General features: G+C 51.2%; 1 protein-coding gene across 1 annotated transcript in view; it reads left to right on the top strand.

Moving 5' to 3' along the window:
* DGAT1 (diacylglycerol O-acyltransferase 1) overlaps positions 1-16,887 on the top strand; it is a 1,493,476-nt gene that overhangs the window by 235,092 nt on the left and 1,241,497 nt on the right. The window lies entirely within an intron of this gene.

Genomic DNA, 16,887 nt, shown 5'->3' with positions numbered 1-16,887 from the left:
CATGACAATTTCCGGGGGCCGTGGGGGCAGCTGAGACATTCACGGGGGAGAGGGGGAGCAGGGAGAGAAACAAAGACTGGGTGGGGGGAGCGACACTAGACATGACACAGGGTCACGGGGGGAGTAGGGCACACAGTCATGGGAGAGGGGGGGGAGTGAGGAGAGACATGACAGGGTCAAGGGGGAGTGGGGCACAGACAGTCGAGGGGGGGAGCAAGGGGAGACATGACGCAGGGGGGGCGAGGGGAGACATGGCACTAGGTCACGGGGGGGAGGGGGGAGCGAGGGGAAATATGACAGTCATGGGGGAGCGAGGGGAGACATGACACGGGGGGAGGGGGGAGCTTTGATTCCAACTAAGCTGTATGCACTTTCTTATGATGCCAAACTGCTTGCCAGCATATGCAACCGGCTGTACGCAGTCACAATTACGCTGGTACACTATCTTTATGCATATTGTATCCTGTTCAAGGTTTTATGTTTTGTATGCATTTTACTTTGTCAATCCGTTCACCAATTTACATGCAACCTTTATGTAACTACTACTCTAAATTGCCCAGATACCCCTGGGTCAGGTGCGCTACATAAATATATTAAACAAAGACCACAATTCATCGGAGCAGTCCTGGATACTTCTCGGGCAAAGCCTCGCCTCCCGAGGTGAGAGCTCATAACATTCTGCAGACGGTAACAAAGTTCCAGAATGCCCAGCATCTTCCGGCCTTTGATTTTCTGAGGTTGCTCGGCCTCATGACATCCTGCATTTTTCTGGTGCCAGAGGCCAGATTGAGGTCCCTTCAATGGGCTAAATTTTCAGGGAATATGTCAGATCTTTTTCAAGTTCCAGCCAGAGTGGCGCAAGATCTTCTATGGTGGGCTTGCATGGACAATATTCACAAGGGAGAATCTTTTTGGCAACCATGGTCGGAGATTGCAGTAGTGACGGGCGCTTCACGCACAGGGTAGGGAGCTCATACCAACGATCTGACAATCGGCGGTTGTTGGGCTCTACCGGAGTCCAAACTACTCATCAACCTTTTGGAGCTGAGGGAAATCATACTAGCATTGAAGGCCTTTCTGCCCTCTGTATGGGGAAAGAATGTCCTGATAATGACAGACAACACAGTGGCCATGTACTACCTCAACAAGGGAGGAGGCGTAGGGTCACTACCACTGTGCAGAGAGGCAATGCAGCTCTGGTTCTGGGCAGCATACTCCAAGTCTCGTCCCCTTTCCTCCATACTTATGGGACATCTCTCCATCCTGTGGGATGGGACTGGAGCACTTTGTAAAAAGCATCCAAAAAAAAGTTTTCAAAATGTGTCCTTCCTCTTTCTGCGCAGGGCCCGGCATGCGGCCATAACCCCGCCCACCTTGGCTCCGCCCCGTGCATCGCCCATCAGTCCTTTTCTCCGCTCGTTCGGGACTGGACGCACTTGCATCCTCGGAAGATTTTCTTCCCTTTTTTTCCCCCTCTCTTGCCCTCGCTAGCGATCGTGTACTAGTCTGTCGTTCAAACTAGACTTTCCAGATTGTTCATCGTGTCACCTTCGTTTCGCGAGGGCGGATCCCCATCCTCTTTGTTTAGTGTGCTTGGGTCCAGATCACCGTTGGGACTCCTGTTTTTACTGTGACTCCCTTTCGGTCCAGGCACTTCATTGTCGGTTGGAGTGGTGGGAGGAGGTGTTCTGACGAGCTCCTCCTTCACATTTTCAGGCGTTCATCGACGAGAAGAAAAAACGCCCGGTAAGTTCTTTACTTTTCAGAGCACCCCGGCCGGGGTATACCTTCCGGGTTCCTCTCTGGCTGGGAGGAGCATTGATTGCTCTGTCACCGGGGTTCGCCCTGAGGTGCCCGTTGGGCCTAATAATTGTACCGGAGTTTTCTCCGAGGGTCTCCGTAAGGGGCCTGTGGATACCGGAGCACGCTCTGAGGCCCCTTCTGTGGGGACTGTTTGTAGACCCAGTTCTACTGAGTAGTGGAATACTCTGTCGGCTTCCCTCAAAAATAAGACCGGGGTGCGCCCCGAGGCCTTGGTGGGGCTTGCTGTCACCGAACAGATGTTCGAGGCCCGCGCGGATAAGGGTGTTACCGGACCTGGGTCCGAGGTCCCTCATACTCCTACGTCCCGTCCCCTTTCCTCCATACTTATGGGACATCTCTCCGTCCTGTGGGATGGGACCGGAGCACTTTTGTAAAAAGCATCCACATATTTTTTCAAAAATGTGTACCTCTTTCCTGCGCGGGGCCCGGCACGTAGCTGTAACCCCGCCCACCTTGGCTCCGCTCGACCATCAGTCCTTTTCTCCGCACGATCGGGGCCGGACGCTCTTGCATCTTCGGAAGATTTTCTTCCTGTTTTTCCCCTCTCTGGCTCTCGCTAGCGTTCGTTTACTAGTCTGTCTTTTAAACTAGATTTTCCAGACTGTTCGTGTCAGCGTCGCTTCGTGAGGGCTGATCCCCATCCTTTGTTTAGAGTGTTTGGGTCCGGAACACTGTTGGGACTCCTGTTTTTACTGTGACTCCCTTTCGGTCCGGGCTCTTCAACGTCGGTGGGAGGTGGTGTTCGGTCGGACTCCTCCTTCGCATTTTCAGGCATTCATCGACAAGAAGAAAAAACGCCCGGTAAGTTCTTTGATTTTCAGAGCACCCCGGCCGGGGGATACCTTCCCGGGTTCCTCTCGAGCCAGGAGGGGCGTTGATAGCTCTGTTACCGGGGTTCGCCCTGAGGTGCCTGTCGAGCCTAATAATTCTAGCAGAGTTTTCTCCGAGGGTCTCCATAAGGGGCCTGTGATCACCGGAGTACACTCCGAGGCCCCTCCTGTGGGGGCTGTATGTAGACCCAGTTCTTCTGAGTCGTTGGGTACCGGAGCTTGCTCTGAGGCCGTTCTTTCGGCTTCCCTCAAACAAAACCGGGTACGCCCCGAGGTCTTGGCTGGGCTGAGGTTACCGAACGCATGTTCGAAGCCCGTGCTGATAAGGCTTCTCCCGGGCCTAGGTCTGAGGTCCCTCGTACAGAGGCTAAGGCTGCCAAGAGTTCTGAGGGGCCGGTCAAGGCCCTGTCGGTGACAGCGCACCGTTCCCGCTCTTGTGGTGACACCAGATCTGTTGAGGGGGCAAAGAAGAAAGTTTCTTCTTTTACCGGCAGTGCCGAGGCTCTTCCTTCGAAGGCTCAGTTGGTGGTTATGTCGCAGAAACATTTCAGGCCTCATAGTACCGGCTCTGCCGAGGTTCCTTACGTTAAGGCTCAGATTAAGACCCCTGATCCATCGACAGGGACCCCTGCCTCACTTCCTCACGTGCCGCAGTTCCCCTCAGATGAGGACAAAATGGCGCCCGTTCCCGCCACGACCACGGCGGCCATTTAAGGTACTACCCCTACAACTACGCCATCGGCCCCTGGTGTAGGGTTCGGTCCTTCGGGTGAACCTAAGGTCCCTTGTGCGCATCCTTACCGGCCGGTTTATGATTGGAACGCCCGGATGCCTCTTCCGCACAATGTTTCGGTGCCTGCGGGGCGGCTCCCTTGATTTATGTGGATACGTCGGCGGAGGGGCCTGTTTGGCACCCTTCCACGTTGCGTCCCTGGATTTGTCCACCTCATGAGAGGCCTCCTCAGGTTCCAAAACAATCTCCTGAGGACGCCTTTTTCGGTAAATTTCAAGCACCTATACGCACCGACCCCATGAGGGAATATTTCAAGGGGCTTTTCAAGGAGATATGTCCACTCGCGCCTCCGGCTCCACCCGTCCCGTCGGTGGTTCCGCAGGCGCCTCCCTTGCCCGTGGTGCCTCCCCCTGCGCTTCCGCCTGTGCCACCATTGTCCCCAGTGGACAAGTCAATGCCTGACTCGGCTCAGCAGGAGCCGGACCTGTCAGATGACCCTCAAGGCGATCAGGACAATGAGGGCCTGCCCCGCTCTACCAGAGCTTTCCATGACCGGGTACTGGACATGATGAGCTTCTTAGATGTTCCGGTGCCTGGGGCATCTGCTCTGCAGGAGGGCGTGCTTTCTGGGGCGTTCGCCTCGTCTCCTTTGGAGCGTACCGGCCTGTTCTTGGAGAAGGACGTTCTGGCCGAGGTCTGAAGAGTCTGGGAAAAGCCACACTCAGGACTTTTTGTAAATAAAGATTGACGCGAGGTACAGGCTACATTCTTCGGAAGAAGTGGCCTTGTCGTCTTGTCCACCTCCCTCCTCCACAGTGGTGGCTGCGGCCACGTTGCAATCCAGACCTGCAACTTCCTCCTCCGCGACGGCGACTCAGGTCTTGGGAAAGGAGGATTTTGGCGGGAGCTAACATGCGGATGTGGAGAGGTCTGTCGGAGTTTGAGGAGCACATTCCGGTCGAGAAGCTGGAGGATTTCAGAGGAGGCCTTTCCGATGCCAGGGTCTTGGCCCAGGATCTCCTGGAGGCTGCGGGTCATCACGTAGACACCTCGGCTCGGGGTCTGATGCTATGGGTTGATACCTTGCGGCAAGAATGGCTGCATGCCACTAAGTTCTCGAAGGAGGTGCAAGACAAGGTTCTGGACCTTCCATTTGATGGTAAGGAGCTTTTTCACTCTTCTACTGATGTAGAGCTCACCAAAACCAAAGACGGCATTCAGACGGCCAAATCATTGTCTGTTCTGGTTAAACATCCCTTCAAGACTCCAAGGCCGTTGTCGCAAGGTCGACCTGCCTCTGGTTTTAGGGGGCTTCCTCGACTGCAAAAATCGCAGAGTGGATACTCCTGTGGGGAATAACCGCCGTAGACAACAGCGTACGTGGTATTTCTCCCGCTCCTCAGCCTCCGGTGGGAGGACGCATTGGGAGGCGTGGCAGACCATCACAGAAGACAGATGGGTCTTGTCAGTCGCTCGAGAGGGCTTCCGCTTAACTTTACCCCCTACCCCACCCCTCAACCCTCCTTTTCAGCTGTCAGGCTCACCCTCCCTCAAGGCTGAGGTTCAGAAACTTCTGCTCCTCAGAGCTGTGGAACCCGTTCCCCTTGGGGAGCGAGGGGAGGGCTTCTACTCCCGGCTGTTTACGGTGCCCAAACCCAACCAGGCTGGCCTGTGCACCATCCTAGACCTTTCCCAGTTCAATCTTTACCTACCCCAAGAGAAATTCAAGATGATCACGCCCGGCCAGATTCGCTCCTCGTTGCAGGCGGGCGATTGGCTCAGCGTGTTGGATGTTTAGGATGCCTACCTGCATATCCTGATTTGGAACCCACACAAGAGATGTTTTCTCTCTGGGAGAGGAACACTTCCAGTTTCGAGTGCTTCCTTTTGGCCTCAGCTTGGCGCTGCGTGTCTTCACGAAGATGATGTTGGTGATTGAGGCCTATGTTCGTCTCCAGGGTATCCATGTTTATCCATATTTGGATGACTGGCTATTACGCAGCCCTTGTCCGCTGGAAGCAGCGGGCAATCTCCAGTCTCTCCTTCAGCTCCTGTTCCATCTTGGGCTATCGTAGAACTGGCGGAAATCTTCCATGACGGTCTCGCAGGACCTGATTTTCCTGGGTTTTCGCTGGAACACGATTGACTGCAGAGTGTACCTGACCGGGGACAGAATGACGGATCTGTTAGCCACATGTCAGATGTTTGCGCAGTAGGAGAGCATGTCGGCCTGGTGGTTCCAGAAGCTTCTGGGCCTCGTGGCCTCGTGTGTGTGCTGGCTTTTCCTCGTCTCAAGATGAGACTGACCCAGATGGCTCTTCGGAGTTCTTGACGTCAGGCTGTGGACCCGGATTCCAAGCTGATAATGATTCGGGCTTTCATGAGTGGACCTGGAATGGTGGTCATCTCTCAGCAACCTGTCAGTGGGTGCAGGGTTTCAAGACCCAGCTCCTACAGTGATGATCATGGCGGACTCCTCCCTCCTGGGGTGGGGTGCGACGTTAGATCTTCTCCAGGTCTCAGACCTCTGGTCGCCTCAGGACAAGCTCCTTCACATAAATCATCTGGAGATTCTGGTGATCTTCCTAGCGTTCAGGGAGTTCAGACCAATCATTGCCAACAAGGTGATCCGCATACGCACGGACAATGTGGTGTCGATGTATTACATCAACAAGCAAGAGGTAACGGTCTCCCCACCTCGTGGGCCTTTCCATCCAGATTTGGGAGTGGGCCGTGCTTCATGGTCTCTGGCTGCTTGCAGTGCACATCCCGATCCAGCTGAATGTTACAGCGGATGCCCTCAGCCTGCGGACAGTGGTCCGGTACGAGTGGGAGTTGAAGGCGGAGGTCCTCTCATGGATCTTCTTGCGTTGGGCCACACTGGAGGTGGATTTCTTTGTTACGGCGGTGAACAAGAAGCTTCCTCGGTATGCCTCCTTTCTGGGGGATGCTCTCGAGTTTCCATGGCACAACATGAGAGCTTATGCCTTCCTGCCTCTGCCTCTAGTCCATCGAGCAATTTGGAAGCTGAAGAACTCGGTGAACTGTTCCCTTCTACTCATAGCCCCCTGGTGGCCGGCCAGGTTTTGGTTCTCAGAACTTCAACACCTGTTGGTGTATCCGCCGATCGTGGGATCACTGGTAACCTGATCTTCTTCATCAAGGGGAACTGCAGATGTGGCACCCCTCCCCACAATTGCTCAGCTTGGCGGCATGGTGCCTGAGTTCAAGTCTTTAGAACATCTTAACTTGTCTGCGGATAACATACGTATTATCCAGGCAGCCAGGAAACCCTCGACCAGATCCCAATACAGGAGTAAATGGCTCAGGTTCTGTCATTGGTGTTTGGGAAAGCAGTTGGACCCAAGGGTGGCTGCGATTGACACTGTGCTGTCCTTTTTGTAAGCATTATTGTCTTGACATGAGTTCGGGAGCTGATGCTCAGTTTGGTCAGGCTGTGCTGAAGATCCTTTTTCAATAAGGGGTATTTCCATCCACCCGCTGCTCCTGTTAGGAGTGCTTGGGAATCTCCCATAATTATGGAGGAAAGGGGACGGGACATAGGAGCATAACCAGGTTACTCACCGTAGTGACCACCTTACTCCTAGTCCATAGTCCCCTTTCCTACATACGCCCGCCCGCCATCCCCTCTCTAATAAGGTTCCTCTGCTATTGCTAATAGGTCTCTGAACTGGCGATAGAAAAGGACTGATGGGCGATGCGTGGAGCCAAGGTGGGCAGGGTTACAGCCACGTGCCGGGCCCCGCGTAGTAAGAGGAAGGACACATTTTTGAAAACCTTTTTGTTTAATGCTTTTTACAAAGTGCTCCGGTCCCGTACCACAGGACGCAGAGATGTCTAATAAGTATGGAGGAAAGGGGACTATGGACTAGGAGTAAGGAGACCACTACGGTGAGTAACCTGGTTAATACAAGAATGAATCTGTCGGCAGTTCACCTTGCCGGAGAGCAGAACATGGCGGCGGTTGCTCTGAGCAGGCAGAGCACAGTATCCCAGGAGTGGGAACTAGCTCAGGAAGTCCTTCAAGAGATGTTCACCCTTTGGGGAACCCCACAAGTGGATCTGTTCGCGACCAGTATCAACTGGAAGTGCAAACTGTACTGTTCAAGGGAATTTCCTCCAAGAGGAGCTCTAGGGGACACGTTCGTAGTGGACTAGGAATTTCCTCTCCTGTACGCGTTTCCTCCAGTCCCAGTGATTCCTCATGTAATCGGGAGGTTAAGAAAGGTCAGGAAAACCATGATCCTAATTGACCCGGATTGGGCCAGGAGGACATGGTACCCAGACCTTCTGGACATGTCCATCTGCCCTCCAATACGTCTTCCACGAAGAGGATCTTCTCTCACAAGAGGAAGGTCTGGTTCTCCATCCAGAGGTCAGGAAACTCAGCCTTCAGGTGTGGTTTCTGAGAGGTTGAGAAATAAGGATTGGGAACTCCCGGACGACGTAATGCCGATTTTGCTTTCGGCCAGAAGGCCAGCAACAAAATCGTTGTACAGGTGTCGTTGGAACAAGTTCAGTAACTGGTGCAAAGATAGAAATGTGGATCCAATTCTATGTGGTACACCCATAGTACTTTCTTTCCTATTTCATTTGGCCAATCGAGGCCTCCAGATTGGTACAATAAAGGATACTTGGCTGCGCTTTCTATTTTGAAGCGCTCATCAGAAGAGGTATCTTAATTTAAAATTCCACTGATGTTCAATTCTTAAAGGGTCTCACGAACGTGTACATCCAGTTCCTTTTCAAGTCCCTGTTTTGGATCTAAATATAGTACTTACATTTCTTACATGCATTCCTTTCGAGCCTTTGCATTCTTGTCCGCTAAGGCTTCTCACTTTGAATACAATCTTACTGGTGGCTATTACATCAGCCCAGAGAATGAGTGAGTTACAGGCTCTCTTGTAAGCCTCCTCACACCATCTTTTATAAAGACAGTTAAACTTAGTCAAACCTTCATTTCTACCAAAAATAGTCTCTGGCTTTCACTTGTCTCAGAAAATCACTGACATCTTTCTATCCCCCCCATCATGCAAGTAAGGAGGAAGAAAGGCTTCACAGACGGGACGCAAAAAGGGCTCCGTTTTTAAATTTCTAGGCTGGCAAACTTTTCATTGGATAAACCGGCCACCAATTGGGCCTGGCAGTTACGAAACAGACCTTATCCAGATGGATAATTCTAGCAATTGGAGAGTGTTACAGAATGGCGGGTAAAGAACCTCCAGATGTGCTAAGAGCTCATTCTACTAAGGGCATGGAAACTTCAACGGCTCTTCATCGGGGTGTCTTTGTGCAAGATATTTGAGCAGCGGCCAACTGGTTGTCACTGCACACCTTTCTGAAACACTATTGTTTAGATTCCACCTCATCCCAAGGGGTGGGGGGGGGGGGGTCTCTTTGCTAAGGCCGTTCTACATACGGTCCATGAGTAAAATTAATTGGTACTCCCTCCTCCAAATTTTCGCTGCTTTGGCAGTCTATCCAAGATGAGGAATACGTGGGAGGACACAATCCATTCGAAGAACAAGTTACTTACCAACTGTAATGTTCTTTCGATTGGATCTTCCTCCCACATATTCCTCATCGTCGACACTCCCAGCCTCCCCCTCAGTACAATTTAAGTATTTTACACTCCATGTTCCTTGAAAGCTTACGGTCGAAGGGGACGCCTTGTCAACTCATCAGTTAAGAATTCAAAAAAACTATTGAAGCCAACTGGCGTGGCTCGAGCCATTTATACTACGGCGGACGTTGACGCGCTACGGCATCCCACAAGGGATGTCGACGCCACAACATCGAGCACAGCGCCGTCTGGTGTGAACTTTTTTTTTTTTGAAGCAGCAAAGCTGATGATACGACTATCTAAGATGAGGAATAGGTGGGAGAAACATCCAATCGAAAGAACGTTAGTTGGTAAGTAACTTGTTCTTTTTGGTAATGTTTCACAAAACAAGCAAAACCACAAGCCAAAAACTGAGCCATGGTTCACAGGTTTTTATGCTTGTGGCCCAAACAGATGTACTTAGCATGTGTAAGTAAGGAAATCCAATGTGGTGAGGCATGGCAAGCATACATTTTTGGAAAGAGCACAGGCAGATTTTTTTGAAAGGTAGTTGACTTGCGCAGCTTACAAAAGTGTATAGTGCCTAAAGCAGCGACTAAATGTAGGTCACATTTGGGAAATTAAAGTGTTGTGTGACAAAGTGCAGCAGCAAATGTATGAAAACCAAGCAAACGCAACAAATGTAATACCTTCCAGTGTTACCACAGGTGTCTCGACAAACGGTACCTGACATGCGTGGGTGCACCTATTTGGGAGGTTGGGGGTTTGAAAGGCTAAACCACTGGTAACCCCAAGTCTTTCGGCAGAGCAGATTTTGAGGGATTTTGCACTTGTGGACAACCTACAGATTTGGGTCTAGGGTGTCGCAGCGACCGTGGAAAATGGGGAACCCCATGCATTTCCGAAAAGACACCCATGGGCAACCAGAGGTCTGACTTAAGCGAATCACCCCAGAATTTATTACCCACAATCCCTGGGAAAGTCTGAAATTTGGCGAAAAAACCCCCACAATTTTCAGACATTTCCCTCTGCCAACCCACCGAAACACGCTGTCAACATATGTCCTACCTTCCTGCGTTCCCACATGTTTCCCGACGAAAACGGTACCTCACATGTGTGGTTGCACCTACCTGTGCGCAAAGGGAAAAGGCTAAACCACTGCTATCCCCCCCCTAAGGGTTTGGGGAGCCAACCTACAGATTTGGGCCTGGGGTGTCGAAGCCACCAAGGAAAAGGGGGAACCCCATGCATTTCCAAAAAGACACCTGCGGGAATCCAGAGGTCTCACTTGCGCGAATCGCCCCAGAATCTATTACCCACAAGCACTGGCAAAGTCCCAAATTTAGGAAAAACCCCCACCATTTTCAGACATTTTACCACCTGGCAAGTATTGGAACACGCCGCCAACACCACATGTCCTACCTTCCCACAGGTGTCCGGATGAAAACAGTACCTCACATGTGTGGGTTAACCTACCTGGGAGGAAAAGTGTCGACCATCCACAACTCCAAAGGCAGTCCCAGGGAGGGTCATTGTCTGTTCCACTAGGGTAATTCTGTAATTCTGCCTAGCCAGAGCTCCAGGATGGTTGGGGATAATGTCCCTGGCCTTGGGTGGTTGTCCCTCAGGTGATTTGACTATCCCCAAGCCCAGCCTGGAACTCTGGCTGGGCTGCGTTACAGCTTCTCCCTCTGGTAAAGGTCGGGGATCCTGCTGGGGCTCCCTGCAACCGCTGCTAGGCTTGGGGATGGTCGACTCACAAGGGAGACAAGTGCCCAAGCCCAGGGACATCACCCCCGACCATCCTGGAGGTGTGGCTGGGATGCGTTACAGAATTTTCCTTGGGCGGGAAGGGACTCTGCCGGGGCTCCCTGGAGCTGCTGCTGTGCTTGAGGACGGTACACTCGCATGATAAATGGATGTCCAAGGATGTGTACCATCCACAAGCACAGCGCCAGCCATAGGGAGCCCCGGCAGGGTCCCCTTCCGTCCCCTGAGGGAAATTCTGTAACGCAGCCCAGCCAGCGCTTCAGGATGGTCGGGGGTGATGTCCCTGCCCATGGGCGGCTGTCTCCCATTTGGTTGGACCAACCCCCAAGTGCAGCGGCAGTCCCAGGGAGCCCCGCCATGGCCCCCCTCCCTTCCCGGAGGTACATTTTGTAACGCATCCCAGCCAGACCTCCAGGATCTTCGGGGGGTTAGTTCCCTGGCCTTGGGCACCAGCCTCACAAGGGTCAACTGCCCCCAAGCCAAGCTTGGAGCTCTGGCTGGGCTGCGTTACAGCCTTTCCCTCCGGGGAAGAATGGGGACCCTTCCGCAACTGCCACTGGACTTGGGGACGGTCGACCCACATCGCAAACAGCCACCCAAGGACAGGGACATCACCCCTGACGCATCCTACAGCTCTTGCTCTGCTGAGTTGCACACTTTCCCTCAGGGAAGGGATGGGGACCCTGCCGGGGCTCCATGGGACAGGCACTGCACTTGGGCATGGTCAACCTACATGGGAGACAGCCGCTCAAGGCCAGGTACATAACCCCCCCTATTCTGGAGATATGGCGGGTCTGCGGTACAGCTTCACCTCCTGGGAAAGGATGGGGACCCTGCTGGGGCTCCCTGCAACTACCGCTGTGATTGGGAACAGTAGAACCCCATGGGAGGCGGCTGCCCAAGGCATGGACATTACCCCTGGCAAATCCTGGAGCTCTGGTCCAGCCCCCACCCTAATTTAGTTTAATTTATAAAGCACACCAAACCACAAAGATAGTCTAATAAACACATATATGTACTTCACCCAAGGTGAGCTTTGTCTGCTCTTGGATGAGGAGCCGACGAAGGGTACATCTCTAAGATGCGTAGGTAGTGAGTTCCAGAGTTTGGGGGCTAATACGAGGAGGCTGCAGCCCCCTGATTTCTCAAGGTTGAATCTGGGATTATTTTTTTACACCACACAGAGCAACAAGCTCAAGAATCTGGGGACTCTTTAAAAATAAATGAATAAATAAAAAAAATACTGATGGGTTGCTCTAGTGGGGCGGGCAGAGAAGTTTTTGAGAATTTATTTGCACATCCGATGTTTGGGGGCTAAGTTAGCTAAGCATTTATGGGTAAGGCCTAGTCTTTTCCCAGAGATTCTACTCTTGATGGACAGCCAGTGGTGGTTACGTCTGGTGGCTGAATTGTGGTGCGATCTCGAAATGTTGAGGGCCGATCGGAGGGTGTTTTGTAATGTTTTCAGGTTAGTCAAGTTCTTTTTGGAAGTTTCTAGGTAAAGTGTGTTACAATAATCAAGTTTTGAGTAAATGAGGGCTCTAGCCAGAGTCAGGCCGTTGTCAGAAAAGGTCTGCAGGAGTTTATTTGCATGTGTTGGCAGTGGCCGAGGCAGTCGCATTGACCTGTCTGTTCAGGGTTAAGGAGAAGTCCAGATAGATTCCCAAAGTTATATTGAAGTCTTTGAAATTGTTGTCCAATTTATTGAGTTTAGTTTGGGAGCCGATGAGTTCAGTCTCGTCATCCTTGAGGCAGAGGGCATGTGTGGCCATCCATGCCTGGATGACCAGATGGATTTTGTTTATCAGTTTAAAGTCACAGTCATAGTTCCCGGTGATAGGGGGGGGCGGGAGTGAGGATTTGGGTGTCATCTGCAGAGTTAGTGGAGGTGACGCCCAAATAGTCAAGGTCGTCGAACAGGGGCTTAGTAAATATATTATGAAGCGTTAGTGATACACAGGACCCTTGAGGGACTCCGCACATCACCTCGGTCTGCAGATGAGTTGGGTGAGAAGACCCTCATTGTCCTCTGGTTAAGGAATGATTGGATCCATGTAATGGCTTTGTTAGAGAAATGAGCAGCAGTTGACAGGTGAGTTCAAAGTACTTCGTAGTTGACCAAGTCGAAGGCGGCTGATAAGTCTAATAACAGGGTGGATAGGTTACCTTTATCTGTTTGTTAGACCATTTGTGTCGTTGGGTCTATTAAGGACGTTTCTGTACCATGTCTGGGCCTGAACCTCGATTGTCGTAGGCCAAGCAAGTTATGATTTTCTAGGTGCGCCTAGAACTGAAGGTATGCCGTCCGGTCTAATATTTTAAGCAGAAAAGGTACAGTAGTGGTGGGAATATTTTGGTCAAGGTTAAGTGTTTTCAGTAGAGGGGGTACCCAGGCATCTTTGAGTTTGGAGTGGACTGTGCAAGTCCTGAAGGAATTGTTTATAAAGGAGGTTATAAATGAGGGCAGGTCCTTAGCTGCTTCTTGGATGATGTTGGGCGGGCAGATGTCTCCCTTGCAACTGTATGGTTTGAGACTGATTAGCTTTTCTACCTCTGAGATGCAAAGTAGTGTGAATTTGAATAGGCTACAGGGATCGGTCGCGGCGGGCTGAGTTTTGTTAGCGAAGAGTTCTGATGAGAGATTCAGTTTTTTAATTTCTATTTTGGATTGGAGCATCGATATCTTGTTGAGGGGGGTTTTGGATTTGAGTACACCATGATTTGTCTTTAGAACACGTTTCAATGGGTGGAGCAGGTGATTCATGCTCCCTAAGAATGGTGAAGTTTACTACAGCTGGATTTGGCGTTGTGGATTGTGTTGTCTCACTTTTGGCTTGGAGGATGGCTGTTTTGTATTCACTAGCGGTTTTTTAAAAAGCGTCTTTGTTAGAGGTAGCGGGATGGTTTTTCCAGGCATTTTCTGCCTGTCTTTTAGTATCACCTAGTGGTTTTAGATTAGTGGTGAACCAAGAATTGAGATGGGCCAGAGGTTTAGCTTTGCACATCTTCAGTGGTGCTATTGTGTCCCTGGCATGTTTGAGAGTTGAGTTATATAATTCAACTAGCGAGGATGGGTCGGCATTTGCGTTGGTGAAGTTCAAGATGGGTTTTATTAGGGGTAGTACTTTCTCTAATGTGATATTCTTGGTGTTTCTGGAGAGAGTAGGTGGTGCCAGTTTTTCTGGTGAGGTGAGATGGGGTACTAGCCTGAAGGTTAAAAGACAATATGGTGGTCGTCTGACCATGCACAGGGTGTGCTGGTAAGTATCGAGGTCTGACAGTTCAAGTCTGCAATCCAATCAAGTATTCTGCCCTTGTGTGGGCATGGTGCTCCGGTGTGAGAAGCCCAAGTTCTGAGATTGAGTAGGCAACTAACGAAGCAGCTGTGTCAGTGGTGTATTGGAAGCCTAGGTTGAAGTCACTCAGCAATAGTATTTGTGAGCTGGGTTTGGTGTCAGCAGACGGGAGTAATGAGATGTCTTCATGAAACGTAGATATTGGGCCTGGGGGTCTGTGCACCAAATGGATTTTTAGCATACTTGTGGGGCAAAGGGGGAGTTTCATGGTGAGAAGTTCAGTTGAAAGGAAGTGTTGTTTAGGTAGGGCTCTGAGGTCATGGTGATTCTTGGAGATAACGGCTGTGTCTCCTTACTGTGCCATCTACCCCCAGGGTGGGGTAAAACGTACTGCCCCATGCTTGGGGAGTGGGGGGGGGTGTGGAGGGGAGGCTGTGCCAAGATTTCTGGTGCCCCACCCCAAATGGATGGGGGGGCATCTCATGTAGCCCTCCGCGGGGGCAGAAATCCCCTCCCAGGGAGGGCTACATGAGGTGCCCCCGATACACTTGGGGTGGGGGGAGAGGGCCAACCCCTTTTCATTCCATATATTCACTGTTGGTTTAGTACCCAACCCCCACCCAAACCACCCTTTTTAATTAGTATTTTGTGTTGCCCCTTTCCTAGGGGCAGATGGGCACAGTGTCACAGGGCCCATCTGCCCCCCGGGGGTAGTGCAAAATGTACTGCCCCATGCTTGGGGGAGGGGAGGGGTTCCTCTACCAAGAACTCTGGTGGCCCTCTTCCCCCACCCCTGTATCCCCCCCACCCCAAATGGCTAAGGGGCATCTCATGTAACCCTTCCTAGGGGCAGAAATCTGCCCCCAGGGAGGGCTACATGAGGTGCTCCAATCCACTTACGGTGGGGGGAAAGGGCCACCCCCTTTCATTACAAAAAAGCCTGGTGGTCTAGTGCCGGCCCCCCCACCCCGACCCAAATCTAAATTCATTTTTTTGTTTGCTCTCTGAGCCCGGGGGGGGGGGAGCAATACCTTCTGCCCCATGCTTTGGGGGGAGAGGGCTGCCCCCACTTCACAAACCGATCCCTGTCGGTCTAGTGGCATTTGCGGGCGCGGATCTCCCCTTTCCAATGACACCTCCCTTGATCTGAACGGCACAGTAGTGCCGCAAATCGAGGGAGAGAAAGATGGAGACTCACCTTCTCATTTCACTGCGGAAGCCGAAAATGGCTGCCGCAGTGAAATTTACTTTGTTTCACATCAGCACGCATTACGCGTGCTGACGTGAAACTGAAGGAAATCCAACCCCCGGGCTCCTCAAGTGACGTGCCAAAAAGGACGAGCTATTTCGTCTTTGCCACACTAACGGAATGTGAAGGAGGAGCTACCTCATACTTGGCACTTAAGGGGTTAAAGTGTCATTGCAGATCCAACGTTTATCAACAAACAGACGATGTCCCAAACCTGTAGTCTCAAAAAAGCCATATCATGGTCCGACCATGCCACCACTCTAATAGAGAATCCCATTATATCCTGGAAGCCACAAGTATGCAATTGATTTGTGCGCAGGTCTTCTGTGGTATAGAGTAAAAAGTGTGTGCTCCAAATTCTGGGTGCAAAAACTTAAACGTGTCAGTGAAATGGTATTTAACAAAAAGGTCACCCATGACAGCCCAACTCCCTGGGCTGGTTGCTTCACTCCCTCTTGTGGAGAAAACCAGTCTCTCGAATCTGCTAGCATGTTAGTCACCCCCACAGATCGTAATCCCCCTGCCCCATCGCTCGAGCATATATGATTTGGTATTTTTAACATACCTGAAAAGTGTTTCAAACGGCAAAAAACCTTGGTCATCTTAGACTACTCTCCTCGCATCACGAACCTTGCCAAGAAGGCACACTTCCAGCTGCACCACCTCCGAGGTAGTCTACATCTTCTCACCTTCCCCCAGAAGCTGACTTTTTTTTTTTTTTTTTTTTTTTTTAAATTTGACTTTTATTGTTTTTAACAAGGAATGTGAACATACAGGTGGTTATACATTGTGCATGGCGAGCTACTTCATTAGAATCTCCAAGTCCACCTTAACAACAGTTATCAACATTAACGCTCCATATTCCAGGAGAAAGCAGAAAGAAGAAAGAAAGAGAATAAAGAAGAGAAAAGAAAAACCCCCCTTCTTTTCCCCCCTCCCTATCCCCATTTCTCATGTCCGCTTCCTTCGGGGCATTGGCATTCTGAGTCGTAGTGAGCTACGTGACGCGCATCTTGGAACATCCAACGATCATTGTTCTCCTGTGTGGTCTGACACACGCAAGGGTTGCCAGCAAGGGGTCTTTCAGTTTCCAGTGATTGGTAGCATGGATCAGGAGCAGTTTCCCTGCTGAGTCGAGTCTTCCATGGTCGAGCGCGAGATGTATTTTGTTGTGAAATCGAACCAGACTTCCTCCTGTCGCGCAGCTTTGTCATGTAATATTGCTGTTACTTTCTCCATAGTGTAGATATTTGTAGCGATCTGTATCCAGTCCCTCTTATTAGGTAGGCGAGGAGCTTTCCATTTTATCACAAGGGCAGCTCTCGCCGCAAGTAAGAGGGGGGGATATCAGACCTTTCACTCTTGTCATTTCGTCCTCTTCTTCTTCGAGGCCAAACAGGATCAGGAGGGGTGACAGTTCTCTATTTATGGCTTCCAGCTGTTTGATCCATCCCAGGACCTCCTGCCAGTAGATGCAGACTTTGGGGCAGGCCCACCACATGTGCCAATAATCGGCGTTCATCCCACAATGTCGCCAGCATCTCGGGCTGGAGGTCTGGAACATTTTGGACAGTCTTTGTGGGTCGTATTGCCATCTATGT

The sequence above is a fragment of the Ambystoma mexicanum genome, chromosome 5q (genome assembly GCF_040938575.1).
Source record: "Ambystoma mexicanum isolate Mex_15411 chromosome 5q, UKY_AmexF1_1, whole genome shotgun sequence".
NCBI lineage: Eukaryota > Metazoa > Chordata > Amphibia > Caudata > Ambystomatidae > Ambystoma > Ambystoma mexicanum.
Note: the sequence above shows the minus strand (reverse complement) of the source record. Positions and strands in the feature narration are given on the sequence as shown.